The 16,751-nt window shown below is 41.5% G+C and overlaps 1 pseudogene; it reads right to left on the bottom strand.

Moving 5' to 3' along the window:
- Positions 1 to 5,181: 5,181 nt before the first annotated feature.
- Positions 5,182 to 7,982, bottom strand: LOC121453019 (annotated as a pseudogene).
- Between the last annotated feature and the right edge of the window lie 8,769 nt (positions 7,983 to 16,751).

Raw genomic sequence — 16,751 nt, 5'->3', positions numbered from 1 at the left:
AATAAAACTCCACACTCAAACTGTCTGTATGGCGTATCTGTCTTCTGCCTATGCTCTTCACCCACCATGGGACCCACCAGGGTCCAACTTGTGCCATTTAACAATACCTTTTCCCTCAACCTCATATTTTGTATTAACCTTACCATGTAGGCCTGGCTAACCTTGGTCTTGAGATTCTTTTTTTTGCTTTAAAAATGTTTAGTGTGTGTGTGTGTGTGTGTGTGTGTGTGTATGTGTGTGTGTGTGTGTGTGTGTGTATGTGTGTGTGTGTGTGTGTGTATGTATGTGTTTGTCTCTCTTATGTCTGATGACTATAGGTGCCCTTGGAAGTCAGAAGAAGGCGTAGAATCCTCTGGAGCTAGAGTTGCAGGTAGCTGTGAGTCACCAACATAGACACTGGGAAAAGAGCTTGTGCCTTCCGAGAGCAGCAGCACTTGTACTGCTGAGCCGTTGCTCTGCTCTCACTCGTGAGACTCTGCTACCCCATCCTCTCATGTGCTGTGATTATCATCTTGTCGTAGGGTTCCCATGGCTGTGATAAATACCATGACCAAAAGCAGCTTGTGGGGAAGAAAGGGTTTATTTCATCCTACACTTCCAGGGAACACAGCCCATCACTGAGGGAAGTCAGGACAGGAATCTATAAGCAAGAACTGAGCCAGAAGCCACGGAGGAGTCCTGCTTACTGGCTTACTGGCTTTCTGGCCATGGCTTGCTCAACCTGTTCTCTTATGGCCTCCAAGACCATCTTCCCGGGGGTCTCACCAGTTCTCCCACATCAATCATATCAATTATCAATGAAGAGACTGGACCACCGGGCCTCTCAATGGGCCACTCTGGTGGGGGTATTTTTCCCAGTTCGAGTTCATCTTAAAAAAATGACTCTAGCCTCTGTCAAACTGGCATAAAAACCAGCCAGCACATATGCCAGCTCATACAATTCTCATAGTCTTTTTCTCCCCACTTTGGATGGCATTTGTAATCTTAATTTACTCTAATTTCTTATGCCTGTCTGTAACACAATAACGTTAAAACACAATGAAGAAAAATGTCAGGCTGATCTTTGGCCCCAAATCAAGTCAGGATTAGTCATGGCCTCTTTGAGTGACTAAGGGCTCTTTGGGGTGTTGGATCTATATAAAATCACATAGACTGACACCCCCCCCCAAAAGCTGGCTTTTTAACTAAACAATTGGCCCAAACTTCCAGATTTCCTGTCCTGACTGTGGTCTAAAGATAGATGATAGACCCACGGATATAGTGCAATGGATCACCAAAGGCCAGCAGAGGGAGGCCCAGACCACCAATGGGAACAAAACACTCTTGATGCTCTGAACACTCTGGGAGCCAGATTTGTGTAGCACTGCTCGTAGTCCTGAGCCCTGGGAAGGCTAGGACAATGCTCCGCCCCACCCTGGGGACCCGGTGCCTGTTTCTAGCATCCTATGACATCTCCCATGACCCACTCCTGAATGTCCTTACTGCCTAGTTCCTCCACTTTCTTGTTCTTGATGCTGATTTGTGGATTCTTATCTAACCCCTCTCCGAAGCTCAGTTCTTTGTTTTATTTTAAAATCCAACCAGCTGAGAGTGGATGGGAAAGCCGGCTCATTGTCACATTTCAGTGACAAAGAATTTCGGGCATCCTATTCTTGCAATTCCTTTGGCTACCTCTGCTTTACTTTCTCCTACATCCTCTCGGAAGGAAAAGGTAATAAATACCTGATGCTCACTCCAAGTAAACTGTCCCCTCGGCCCGTCCTATTTCCAGTGAGCATCACCTCAGCTGTCTCAGTGCCACTATTTTCTGTTTTCCCTTTATTGAAAATGGATTTATTTCATACAATATATTCTGCTTGTGGGTTTTCCACCCTTTAGTCCTCGCAGCTCCCCCTCCTATCTGGATCCATTATCTTTCTGTTGCTCATTAGGAAGTAAACAGCGTTCTAAGGGATAACAGTAAAATAAAATAAAATATGACAACATAAAACAAAAACATCAGAATAGAACAAAACAAACAGAAGGAGAAGAGCCCAAGAGAAGACACAAGAAACTGAGACACACTTGCTCACACTCAGGAATCCCGTAAGAATACCAGATGCGGGAAGCCATACTGTATATGCAAAGGACCTGGAGGGTAAAAGGAGAGAAGAAAAAAAAGATAAATAAAAGAAAATAAAAATAAGATAAAATAAAAAAGCTAAAGTCCTGACATGATGTTAAGATCCCACTCAGGGCCGGGCGGTGGTGGCGCACGCCTTTAATCCCAGCACTCAGGAGGCAGAGGCAGGCGGATCTCTGTGAGTTCAAGACCAGCCTGGTCTACAAGAGCTAGTTCCAGGACAGGCTCCAAAACCACAGAGAAACCCTGTCTCGAAAAACCAAAAAAAAAAAAAAAAAAAAAAAAAGATCCCACTCAGTTCGCTTTCTATTGGCCATCTTCAGCTGGGCATGAGGCCTACCCTCAAGAGCAGTTTGTTTTCCCAGTGGGATTCTCTTAGAGGAAACTAAACTTTCACTTGCCAGTGGTTATCCATTGGAGATTGCTTCTAGATTAGGGATAGGGGCATGAGTCTATTTCTCCTTTCAGTTCTAGGACCCTATTTGATACAAACCCAACACTTCTGGCCTTCTTCAACCTAGAACGCAGCGGTATCTTAGAAATCTCCGAGTTACTGGAGACTCAACCCATTTTTTTCTTAGGCTTAGTCACAGGAGATTTGGGTGCTTTACTAAGATGTGTGCCCACATGGTATGTGTTCACGCAAAGGTAATAAATTCCTCTGCTGTGGCAAGTAGTCGGGAATGCTGACATCAGCTGTTAGTGACGTGCAACAAAAAGCGACTCCAGTAGGGCGGGTCCCCACGTTTCGCTCTCGTTCCTCCTTTATTATGGGGTTCTGCTGGAGATCAGGGCACAAGGGTAGAGAGCTGGAAAAACAAAACAAAGATAAAAGCGAAACCCACAGCTTATGTGTTTATTAAATGGACATTGTTTCCCGGTGTGCTAATCGCTGTCCGCGAGTCCTGAGGCTCACACTTACCCTCTGTTACTGAGGCACAAATCATGAGGAGCACACTTTCCAGACTCCTTACAGTTGGCTTCCAGGTAGGCTTTCCAGCCAGCAGAGTCTGGGGATCTTCTGTATCTATTTTTCTTTTTTTTTTAAATGTTTATTTATTTATTATGTATACAATATTGTGTCTGTGTGTGTGTGTGTGTGTGTGTGTGTGCAGGCCAGAAGAGGGCACCAGACCTCATTACAGATGGTTGTGAGCCACCATGTGGTTGCCGGGAATTGAACTCAGGACCTTTGGAAGAGCAGGCAATGCTCTTAACCACTGAGCCATCTCTCCAGCCCCCTGTATCTATTTTTCAAGGCTAGAATGTCAGACATACTGCCCCCCATTCAGCATTTACAAAGACTCCGGAGAGCTGAACTGTAGCCCTGACACTTGTGTAGCAACCTTTTTAACTACTGAGCCAGCCATTGTCTCAGTCCCTTAACAAAATGTTAATAAGCTTGATCTTCTGAGGGTCTTGTGGGGTAGCTTCATGACAGTGATGGTCAGGTTCAGCCTGAACACACTGTCTGTTTGTATATGTGTGGGGGCCAGTTGTTGACACTGGGTGTCTTTGTCATTCTTTCTCCACCTTATTTCCAAGACAAGTTCTCTCACTGGGCATGGAATTCACTGTTTCAGCCAACTGGCTGGCCAGTGGATCCCCGTATCTTCCTGTCTCCGATTCTCCAGGAACTTGGTATTAGATGTGTGTCTCCACTCTCAGCCTTCATGCAGTCACTGGAGATTTGAATTCTGGACCCTGTACTTGAACATCAAGTCCTTTACCCTCTGGACCATCTCCCCAACCCTAGGGAGATCTTGACAAACAGTTTTGCACTGAGAGCATCAAACTGGAAGCAGCTTAGAGCAAGGGGAAATAATCGAAACAGCGTGTCTCCTAAATGATGTCCTCTTCTGTAGAGCTTTTGACATCTCCCCCACTGGTCACCTCTGGTCCTGGAGCTGCCGCATTCATCTCTGCGTTATGAGTGGCATTTCCAGTCCAGACAGTTCCTATCTTTTGTCTCTGTATGCTTACACCATCAAAATAAAATGTACTATTTCAGAACCCCTTTTGGAAACTAAAAACATTGTTAAAGGCTTCAAAATGATACATTATTTCTTAGCCAAGCAAAACTTTGCCTAGGAAGACTTTTGATTGTCGTGCAGATGGAGCCCCTGCAGTGCTTGGCATCACACCCCGCTGCTCGTGACATGTCAAAGCGACTCACTGTTTTCCGCACTGGCATGTGTTGGCATCAAAAAGTCTGTCGAAACTCTTAACAGAAGTTGTGCTTGGTGTGTTGAAAAGTGTTAAGTTCCAAACAGTGGCGTCTTTTAAAGAGGTTTCGTTGGGAAATGGGTGCCAGATACAAAGTACTTCTCTGTTTCGTGGGTAACCTGCTCTGCCAAGGGCAGGTCTTGGAATGCGCAGTTGCATGGCGCAGATGCATTTTCTCTATTTGGAAAGAAAGAAAAGATCTACCTTTACCACAGTGAGTTTGACACAGGAATAGCTCACTAGTGACTTAATTCACTTGACAGTTTTGAACATCTGCTTGCGTAAATTTATTCACTGAAGGCTCCGTGTTGACATTTGTGTGGACTAGGAGATGATCAGCTCCTTTTCCTTGGTTAAAATTCAGAGTTTATATGTATGTATGTGTTTGTCTCCCCACCGTTTCCACAACTGGCCACCACTATCACTATGTCCTACCGTAACAGTCCATGTATAATTTAAACCAAGTAAAGCGTGGAGTCCCCATCCTTGAAAACTCAATAGGCATTTTAGACAGCACACTTTTGGCAACGGAGCCTGTATAGCATTTATCAAACACAGTAGGGAATGTTCTCACTTTGTGTTATAAAAAGGACCGCCAGATACCAGCTGCTACAGAAGTAAGATGAACCGTTTCAAACCGTTTAAACCGTTTTCTTTTTTTTTTTTTTTGGTTTTTTTCGAGACAGGGTTTCTCTGTAGCTTTGGAGCCTGTCCTGGAACTAGCTCTTGTAGACCAGGCTGGTCTCGAACTCACAGAGATCCGCCTGCCTCTGCCTCCCGAGTGCTGGGATTAAAGGCGTGCGCCACCACCGCCCGGCTCTTAAACCGTTTTCTTAAAGAGATGTTCTCCACTGCCAGAGATCTTGAATAGCTTCCTGGTCAGTCATCTGGAGGCAGCTCCTCACCTGATGAACTCGGCTTCCACTTTGGGAAGAGAACCACCCCTTTTCATACTTGCTTGCATTTTTGCCTAGATGTCCTCTATAGCACTAGGTCCTTTAGGTGTTTTAGGAATTCTTTCCTGTGCTTTGAAGGATTTTTTTTTTCATTTATCTTTTCATCTTGGTGTTGATGGTCTTAAGTCTTTTTCCATTTTGCTTTGATTTTTGTCCTTTTTGGCTATGATATTGAATGCAGATTTCTTCACTGGAGCTTTCCCCCCCATTTCCTCCTCATCTTCATCTTCTTCATCATCATCTTCATCATTGTTTTCATCAAGTTTTACTCTTTTCTGTGGAATCTGTTACCACTTCCAGGGCAGATCACTTAAGAGGTTTACATCCTATTCATCTTCTGCTTCTGTATCGTCTTCTCCAGCCACTAGGTTTGTCCACTAATGTGCACTGTCCCTGAACCACACTTCCACCTCAGGACCACAGGTGGTGTCATTTCAAAGGCCCCAAGGGAAACTGTTGGTGGTAGAGGCATTTTCAAAGTTGCCTGTGTGACTTTGATTGAACTGCCTTCTTAATTCGCTGCTTCTGCATTGAAGATGTTTAATTCATTTTTTTTTCGTCCCAGTTGCTAAAATGGTAATGCTCTTATTTTCATTGGCATCCATCTTTCTGTTTTTCGAGACAGGGTTTCTCTGTAGCTTTGGAGCCTGCCCTGGAAATAGCTCTTGTAGACCAGGCTGGCCTCGAACTCACAGAGATCTGCCTGCCTCTGCCTCTTGAGTGCTGGGACATTTGTTGGCTTTTAGTTCACAAAAAGAAGAGATAGTTCGAGGCCTCAAAGGGCTCACCCGTTGAGTCTTCCATGAGGTAGAGGCATGCGCTTTGCTGTGAGGTTAAGTGGGGTGATGATAACTGCCCCCTGCACACCACAACAGATGTGCAGGACAGAATCACGCCAGAGGATGATTTACTTTTTGACAAAACGAATCCTGGAAGTGGCAGAGCACTCAAACTTTCTGATGCTCTGGAAATAGGAAAGCCAATAACGTATCAGTTCCTGGCAACCGGGCAGAGTTCATTAGAGTTTCTGTGCTCTTGAATCTTGAAACAGAGGTCTGGGTTTGTGATTAACAAAAGTAGTAGCAGTGAGTAAGGCTTTGCTCAGGACATCCTGACTGATGTGGAGACAGAAGGGCTGACTCACAGTCTGTTCAATGTCTTGGAGAATCCCGGTGGTATTTGCTATGGATCTGTTTTTAAAACTGAGTGAAGGCAGTTGTGATTCTAAGTTCCACAGGGAAAATGCATAGTATTAAACACTGCACAAAAGTTCCTTCTAGAATTGTCTTTGTTAGGAATCATATTCTGATAAATGTATAAACAAACTGGACTTTTGACTGCTCAGTTTTACCCAAATGTAGGTAGCTTTCCTTCTTGCCTTTCTAATTCTAACTCTTTTCAGAGCATCAGACCCATCACAACAAGGAAACACACGAAGAAACAAGGCATAAGAGTTTACTGTTGGGTTAAAAAGGAGGCAGTAGGTCTGTCGGGATCAATGGGTCCTGAAACTCCAGAGAGTGACCATGACCTCTGTATTTAATAGAAAGAAGGAAAATGAGAGTCAACAAAATGTTGATCTTTTTTTTGGGGGGGGCGGTTTTCGAGACAGGGTTTCTCTGTGGCTTTGAGGCCTGTCCTGGAACTAGCTCTGTAGACCAGGCTGGTCTCGAACTCACAGAAATCCGCCTGCCTCTGCCTCCCCAAAATGTTGATCTTTGATTCACCTTCAAGGACATTGCATAAGCTACGGTTGTAGTTTAGTGGTTGGAGACATACTTAGCTGGGATTTAATCCTGAATACTGAACCAGATAGCCCTCCTCCAAATAAGACAAGTAAGAACAACACAGCAAATCATCACTTAATGTGACATTCTCCCATTCCTGCTCCCATATGGAAATATGACCCAAGAGTCAGTTGACTCTATTAGGCCTATAAAAAACCTTGGCAGATCTTAACCTTGGCAAGGGGTTATGATAGCGTGGGATGGAGCAGAACCCAAGGGCCTCAGAGCTTGGGAGTTGGGGGAGGCCAAGCGATTATTAGAATTAGCAGAAATCTTGAGGAACAACTTTGACTTTCCAGGGGATGTGGAAGTATTAAGTGCAGCAGAATTATACGTGAAGATGTAGGAAACAGTGAGGTCATCCGGGTTATAATAGTGCACATCTTTGTGACTAAGTGCTTATTAGAAACAAGAAGTAGAAATCAATTGGACATTAAAGCTGACAGTATGCTATGTCAAGATCATTGTAATTTAAACTTCCCTTTCTTGCCAAAAAGCTTGAGACTTCTCATTTTTGAATAGCCATCAAGCTAATTTACATTTCATTGAAATAATTTTGATTTATATAAAAACATTTCAGGAAGTCACCATTAACTTCTACAGTAGAAAAAAAGATGAAGATATATCAGTCTCGGTCGATAAAACAGAAAAAGGATTTTATGGAAAGAATATGAAATTCCTCCTGGAGTTTCCAGGAAGGCCGAGGAAGAAGTCTATTGGTACAAGCAGACACAATGGCAGATCAGGCTGTCAGGACCATGGCCAAGATGACACCGTAGACTCAGCCTTGGGGAAGAACACTGTGGCCTATACAAGGTCTGGGACACCTCACTTTACCATTGCCGACCACAGCACAGAGCATTGTTGAGACGCAGCTGCTAATGTCACCATTCCTCTGATAGGGTCAAAATAACCCTTTGATATTTTCAAATAGAAACATACTTAAACTCTCCTAATGAGAAAACTTCAAGTTATACTGGGATAGGATACTGTTTATTAAGAGTGACTCCTCCAAAATTTGACAAAATACTCTGAGTCTGTTGGTAAACAAGCTTCTTTTTCTATTGTTACTGCATCTCTCTGCCTTTCCTCTTCCCAGAATTCTCCTAGTCTGGTCACCCCAGACTACTGGCCAATCAGTGTTTTATTAAACCAATTTGTGTGGCAAATCTTTTTTTAAAATATTTATTTATTTATTATGTATACAATATTCTGTCTGTGTGTATGCCTGCAGGCCAGAAGAGGGCACCAGACCTCATTACAGATGGTTGGGAGCCACCATGTGGTTGCTGGGAATTGAACTCAGGACCTTTGGAAGAGCAAGCAATGCTCTTAATCGCTGAGCCATCTCTCCAGCCCCCCCCCCCCTTTTTGTTTTGTGTGGCAAATCTTTACAGGGTACAAGAGCATTATCCCCATAGCAGTGCAGTTTGACTGTTTTTCCAGTGTGAGGTGGTTCTGTGTAGAGATTTATATATATTCCCTAGACCATATAGGTCTAATAGGCTATAAGAAGGATACATACAAAGAATTTTATACCCAAGGACTTCATGCAAAGAGGATGAGAAATAATAACCAAAGAAATGAGAAAGAAGGGGCCGCTCAAAGAATTAATTCACAATATACCTAAAATAAATAAAAGATATTTATGTTATAAATGCAAGCCATAACATGTAAAACTTCTAGAAGATATATATGACCTTGAAGAAAGTAGTGTTTTCTCAAGTATAAAGCCCAAACCTCGAGAAACAACAAAAAATAGATGAATTGGACTTTATCAAAGTGAAAACTTGTGCACTTCAAGGGACACACTCAAGCAAATGAGAAGAAAAATGACTGAATGAAAACACATTTACAGAGTTGATACCTGAGAGCTGACGTTCTAAATACATAAAGGCTTTGTATAATGCTGCAATAAGGAGACAAATCACCTTCAAAACAGGGGAGACATCTAAATAGATGTTTCTCTCCAGGAGATATGAAAACGGTAAAAGAGATGTCCAATCTCATTTTCCCTCAGAACTATGTGCATAAACATTACAATAAGATATCACTTTAAATAAAATATAATTGAAAGTTAGAGAAACGGGAAGTCTCAGGCCCTGCTGGGATATGTGTATAAAACTTCCTTGAAAAAGTCTGTCAGTTCCTAACAAGGATTAAATAAAACTGAAATAAGACCAGCAGCTCTCTTCCCAGTTGTCTCCAAAACATGAAAACAAACCCTCAGAAATCCTAGGACACAAATGTTCACAACAGCTTTACTCATAAGAGCTCCAAATTGGAATCTGGCTAAGTGTCCATCAACGGAGGAATGGATGAGTGGAATGTGGTATTTCCACAAAATAAATATTGTCATTGAAAGCAATAAAATACACTATCAACATAGGCTACAATGGAGATGAACCATAAAAATAGGCAAAATGAACACAAGACCCAGGAGGCTAGGTATTGCTTGAGGCTCTTTGTATGTGATGCCTGTTACAGGCTACCATAAAGCCAAGATGTAGGTCAGTGAGTGCATAAGGCAGGAGGTGGAATGGAGATTGAGAGAAATATTGAAATTCTTTTTTTGGGTGGGTATAGAGTTTCTTTGTGTGTGTGTGAAGTAATGGAAATGTTCTAAACTTCATGGTGGTGGTGCTCTCAGAATTTCCTGACTGTAAATGATTGAAGTACATAATTTACACGAATTGTATTATACGTGATGTATCTTAATAAAGCAACAATGAAAATTGCCTAATGAAGATGAAAGAAAGGGCACAGCCAATTGTAAAGGAGTTTCCAGTGGATGGGATGTTTAAGCATTGAAACCAAAGGCCGAACTGCCCTGAAGGACAGCACACAGTACAAGCCTTGCATCCCATCATTCACCAGGAGGTTGCTACAATGCCAGCCACTGCCCTGAAAAACTGAAAGGGCAAGATTCAAGTCCATTCTTGGGAATTGTGTACTGTTGTACTAAAATATAGTTGATAAGGGGATTTTTTTCTATAGGAGAAATACAGCTGGTAGATGCAGACACATTGATAGAATTAGTCACTACTTGCTGATTCCAATGAAACAACAGCCACAATAATAAAAGGAAGAAGAAAGAGTTAATGGGAGAATTTTATAATGACCGAAACAACCAGAACCCCTTGACTTTGTCTTTTGAGAAAAGTAACAGTTTGGTTGAGAAATAATTAGCACATAGTAAAATGTGCCCTTTAAAGTATGTCGCACGGAGCCTTTGGATGTTTGCTGAGAATTGCAACAAGCACCACTCAGTCTGAAGAAAAAAATTATAACACATTTGCTGAGAGATCTTAATTGACTTTTCCCCTAGTGCTGGGGACTGAAATTAATTGACTTTGCTCGCAGTTCTTGAACCACACACAATTCAGAGTACGCCGTTCCAGTGAGCTGTGCACAGGAGGCTGGTCCATAGTCTGCGGAAGGGGGCAGCGAGCTCAGCCACCACAAAAGGCAGAATAACTATCTCAAGGTTATTTTTCCTGCTAAGACTAAAGCGAAGAGCTTTTCCTCAGCCTGCCAGTTAAATACATTTAAATATTTTAAAAATTATTTAGTTTTAATACTTGATGTTTATTTTCTGTTAGTTTTTTTAAAGTTAACAAAGTAATGGGCTTCCTTATGACATTTTTATAATACCCTATTGCTATAGGTTTTCCTTCCCAAGTCCCATCCTCTCTTTTCTTCTCCATGGTCCCCTTCCTCAGTCCCAAATTGTTCCCTTCTACTTCCTTGTTACGTGTGCTCCATTATCCCTTCTTCCCTTACCATCTTCCTAAGATACTCCACAATTAAAATCTAGGATCTACATGTGAGAGAAAACAAAGAAATAAAAACATGCAAACCTTCTTCCTTCAAGGGCCTCTACCATGAGCTAAGGAAAGCACTGCGGAAAAAAAATACTACTTCTTAACAAAGAAGAATATGAAGAATGATTAGACTGACATCAGAATTAATGTTACTATTGTCTCATGAATGTAGAATTGAGTAATTTTTCACAGCTTAGATGTAAAAGTTTTACAGTCTTTTGTGTGTGCATGTGTGTCTGTTTGATATGTGCATATGTTTGTGTGCACACGTGAGTGTGGACACAGAGTACATGCTGCAGGGTCAGAGGAGAGCTTTAGGTAGTGGTGCTTGGCTTTCATCTTGTTTTAGACAGGGTCTCCTGTTTGTCAATGAATATGCCAGGCTGTCTGACTTGTGGGTTTCAGGGATTCTCCACCTCCTATCTTACCACAGGCAGTTCCGGGATTACAGACATGTATTGCTGTATCCAGTTTTATGTGGGTATTAGAATGCCATAGAAAGAAACACAGGTCCTTGCAATTGTACAACAAATACTTAATTCACTGAGACCCTTGCCAACCCTAGAATTTTAATAGGATTCTCTTATCAGGAGTATTATCATTATTTCATTTAATACAAGCATGTTTATTCTATTAAATTCTAAAAGTGTTTTTTTTTGTGTGTGAAATTTCATGGATGAAGTGTCATTGTTCATGGAATTTAGGTTCTAGTGTTGAATATTTAAGACATTTTTAGCTTAATTGCTGGAAAGCAATCTCATCACAAGTGAAAATAATTTTAAAATAGAGGAAGGCCAAATTATAGCGAACATGTCATTAGGAATAATTGGCATTCTAATCAAAATCTGAAAGAAGTCATTAGAGGTTTTCAAAGTAATTAACTAATGGTTCTTAAAAGACCTGTACACCTTGAATTTATTTACTTCATATGTCTAAGGGCTTTAGATATATAATGCTAAAATTGCTGTTCTGGTTTTTAAGGTAGTTAAAAATTTAAATTCCTTCCTAAAATCCAAGTTGTTAAATGAGGTCTACTTATCAAATTTGATGGCAAAGTTGCATTTAAGTAGCTTAAGTAAATTTGAGTATTCTCTAATTATAATAACTAGGTAAGGCATATTTAACATATTTTTCTTATAGCTAACACTGATTTAAATTTTCTATTTTTTTAAAAAAATTAAAATGTAATTACCCGATAATGATAATTTTAATAGCTTTCTTATTCTCAGGAAATATCAAAATAAAAAGTTTGCCATGTAATAACTATTTAAAATTGTACATTTTCACAATAAAAAGCTGTCCTAAGAATATTATTAATGTGGTTCATGTCACTAACCAGCATAAGTTATAGGAAGACGATGGGCTTAAATCAACATTTAATTTTATATAAGCATTAAAATTATAATCAGCCTCCATTTTTGTTGGTTATCAGCTAATAGAGACAACATTTATCTTAAGCAGCTTAATAATGATACAAAATATTTGGAAAAATGTTTTTAAAACATTTGGGAATTTCTAAGAAAAAGGAACGGATAAGCTGAACTTTATCATTTACTTCTCAAGCTTACAGGGCTCAGAGTGGGCAGGAGTCAGAACTCGAAAAGGGGAACACAGACAGAACCCGACAATGTACCTTACAAGAGGAAACAAGAGTTGGAGGCCTGTGCGTTACCATGGAAGAGTAGAGTACCCAGGAGAGAGCTAATGCAGAGGATTTCCTAACCAGGATCTTCTTGCTGGATAAACATTTGGGATCCTGGAAGCATTCACAGGGGGTGGATGGGTGGGTGGGGGTGAGGGAGGTTGGGGGGTGGGGGCTGGTATGTGTATCAGCATTTAAGGATTCCAGAAGACAGCTGGGCAGTTCTGTGCTCTCCTGGTTCCTGTGCATCAGCCAGATGACTTGCTTATTCACCTTCAGCTTCCAGAGACACTCCATAGTTCATCCATGCATCTTTAGTGGTTTGGAACACAAAGGTTCAGAGAAGAGTTTATGCAACCCTTTCTGGGAAGCTTAGCCACCGTGATCTTCAGAACCCAAGTTGACAGGCCTGTCATTCTTCTGTGACCACACAAAATTGTTGAGCTGTCCAAGAAATAGATGAGCAGTCCTGTTTCCCATGCACCCTCAGGAAACAGCTGGTATACCTCGCTCAGCAAGTCAGCCCTAAGAGGCCCAGCAAAGTCACTCCTAAGTGCTTGGCACTGATAAGTACCTCACCTGCACCTGCCGACGTAACCCTTGTGTGATTCTCAGACAGTGACAAGGACCCTGTGCCACTCCCTACCTGTCAAGCTCCAATGCACCCATCAAGGTGACCACACACTGATCTGACTCCCATACACCCACAGGCATGGTGTCTACTCAAGTTAGCACACTGGAAATGGAAACCTGTACTATCCCAGGTAATGGCAAAAATTCCCCATATCTTCAGTTTAGGTCATGTTGTGGTTGACTGTGCAGTGTCTCCATGGGCTTATGTGTTTAACACTTATTCCCCAAGTGATGATACTGTTTGGGAAGGTTGTGGAACCTCTAGGACCTGGAGACTTATTGAAGGAAGACATTGTTGGGAGTGGGTCTATAGAATCAGTACATTTCCTATAAAAACATCAGTAACTTTGTTTCCATAACTATAAAAGCAATCACGAAACTTACATGGAGTTAACAGAAAGTTCCAATTAGTCAAAAAAAAAATCTTGAACAGAAATGACAAATTTGGAGACATTAGAATACCAGATTCAAAATATTCTATGAAGCTATGGCAACAGGTACTGGTATAAAACACACATTGAAAATGTGGAATAAATTGAGAAATAAATCTCTGTATTTATAGTTAACCAATTTTTCACAAAGGCAGACATAATATATACCAGAGAATGGGAAATACCTTCAAAAATCAATGCTGAGAAAGCTGGTCAAATGTAATATTCTAAACTATGAAACTAGTAGAAGAAAACACAAAACAAAAAAGAAGGGCATTTATTTGGACAAAGATTTTTGAATGCAACCTAAAAGCTCAGGCAAAAGAGTAGATTCCTAAATAAGATCACAGATCATAAAGATGGTTTCTGCACATCAAAGCAAATAATGATCTGAGGGAAGGGACAGTCTGTGAAATGGGTGCAGCTCTCGTCTCTTTGTGAGCGTTTATAGGCTCTTAAAGAGGTGGGTGTGGGTGTAGGGTGTGGCACAGCTGTCTCTTGCTAATGCCCCAGCGATGTGTGACACCGAGAGGAGTGTCATTACTTCTCTGAGCCTCAGTTTCTCCAATCAAACGCAGGCTTTCTGTGGGGCTGAGTGGTCACGAAAGATGTGATAGTCTTAGCCGGTCCTATCGTCACCGTGCACTGGGGAGGTTGACCCGGCTGTCCTGCACCACACCCTCCGTTAGAGCGGACTGGGTGCTAGCGAGTCTCCAGCTTCTCTGCCCTCTGCTGTGCTGTCTCTTCTGGTCCTGACCCTGGCTAGCGTGCAGGTCCCTGCATTAGTTGGGCATGAGTTCAGGGTCCTGCCCCGGGCACGTTGGCTGCCCCAGAGAGGTGAGGTACAGAGGCAAGTTGTCTTAGTCGGTGTTCTATTGCTGTGAGGACACACAGTGACCATGACAACTCTTATAAAGGAAAGCATTTCATTGGAGCTGCCTCGCAGCTTCAGCGATTTAGTCCGTTGTTATGGTGGAGGGCATGGCAGCCACGCAGGCAGACATGGGGCTGGAGAGTTAGGTGAGTGTTCTTCATTCAGGTATGCAGGAAGCAGGAAGAGACAGTTGCTGGGCCTGGCTTGTGCTCTTGGAACTTCAAAGCCCATCCCTAGTGACACACTCCCACAAGGCCATACCTCCTAATTCTTTTAAATTCTTTCAAATTCCCTGGTGGCCAAGCATTCAAATCTATGAGCCTATGGGACCATACTTATTCAAACCACCACACAGGCCTTGCCTCTTTGCCTCCGAATGTGGGTGGGGCACAATGCTAGCCCCGCCTCTGTGTACTTTTTTTTTTTTTTTTTTTTTTGCTGTTTTTGAGACAGGGTTTCTCAGTGGTTTTGGAGCCTTTCGTAGGTGTGGTTGCTCATGCTGTTTCTTTGTGATCTCCTGGCCAATGGATCAGATCACGTTTCCTCTCTGCAGTATGTGGCACAATTTGGATTCAGTTTTCCCTCTCGATCTAGAGATATGATGCAGGCCAGATCTCACTCAGACTTTAGGCCCTCAACACTTCCCGTAGGTTCTCGGAGCGCCACTGATCTGCTGACTCAACAGGGCTCTTTTATAGGATGGCTTCTTGTTGGTGTTCTAGATGTCTCAGTGAAGAGAAAGGGGAACCTTCCAGCATTCTCTCTCTCTCTCTCTCTCTCTCTCTCTCTCTCTCTCTCTCTCTCACACACACACACATAATCTGTCATTAAAAACTGCCAATTTTCTGAGTCCCACCTTGTTGCGAAGCCAGGAGATGTGCTACGTTGGGGAAGGGGTTTTGCTCTTGTTTCCACAGGAGAAGAAAAATTGTGGATACCATCAAAATTAATAAAGTTTCGATTTGAAGAGGAGAAACCTCTTGGAAAGGAGAAATGACAACTCATCCACAATGATGATATTCATACAGGTGGTAAGAAAAACATATAGAATGGGGGCAGGGTTCTGTTCTTATCTCCACAGGAAAACACTCATCTTTGAAAAATTCAAGGGACCCTGGATGTTTGGATACTGACAGATGGAAAAAAAACCTGCCCAATAGGAAATATCAAGAAAACTGAACGGGTTGTGTAAGTAAAATATATTAAACCATATTTCTAAATTTATAAAGCTGGTTTTGAAGTTGGACTCTGGCTCAGTCCCTCTCCAATTTTAAGCCTGTTAGTAAGAGAAAAACCCAGAGTTTCTGGAGTTTCTGTTTCATGTCAAGAGCCATGATATGGGATAGAAAGAAATATGAGTTTAGAAAACATCTTTGCTTTTCTTCATATCTATCATACTTTTCATTGAATATATCTATCATGCCTTTCAGTGAATATATGTATATATGTCTATATATGCCTATATGATTAATGTTTAAATTTTTCACAATGAACAATGAGTTTTTCCTGAAGTGACATTTGAAGTTTCCAGGAAGATGTTGGGGCCCCATAACAACAACTCCACCTGGTTGATATGATGTCATGATACTGATAGCGCTACTACAAGACCCGCTTTGGGTACCAGCTGCACAAGACAGTTCCAACTTGGTTAGCTGAAATGGTGCACATCTTATACAACATTTTGGCCAGACCTGCACAAAATACTCAGAGACTATTGGCAATTTTAAAAGGCATTGATCTTGAAATTTAACCATCATTTTACTTTCACAGGATCCCCCAGAAAGAACGTCGCCCCCATGACAGCTGGAAGTAATTCTAGAGGATGACGTCCCCTCTCCCAGTAAAGTTTGCCCTTGGGTTTAGGGACATAATTTAGGGGTTGATTATAATTAGTATATGATTGAGGGTTGGGGGAGGAATTTTATAAGCTCAGGGATCATTTTGAAAAAAAAAAGAGGGATGATGGGATAATAGATTTGTAATTGTGAATTACTGTTTTTAGACAAATATATTGGTATAGATTCTTATATATTGACACAAAGTTAAATTATATTGACTATTGTATGCATGCATGTTTCTACCTCTGTTTAAAACATTTTTTTTATGTATTGACATATATTGTATTGATATATATATTGTATATATTTACCATATTGCGGTGTACATTTCTACCTCTGATTAAGATACTTATATAATATTTGTGTATTGATATATATTTACCTACTGCAATGTATATTTGTACATTGTTTATATTTG

Source organism: Microtus oregoni, unplaced genomic scaffold (genome assembly GCF_018167655.1).
Source record: "Microtus oregoni isolate MIOR12 unplaced genomic scaffold, Mior012 000010F_ref0000083, whole genome shotgun sequence".
Taxonomy (NCBI): Eukaryota; Metazoa; Chordata; class Mammalia; order Rodentia; family Cricetidae; genus Microtus; species Microtus oregoni.
The sequence above is the reverse complement of the archived record's forward strand: the minus strand, read 5'-3'. Positions and strand labels throughout refer to the sequence as shown.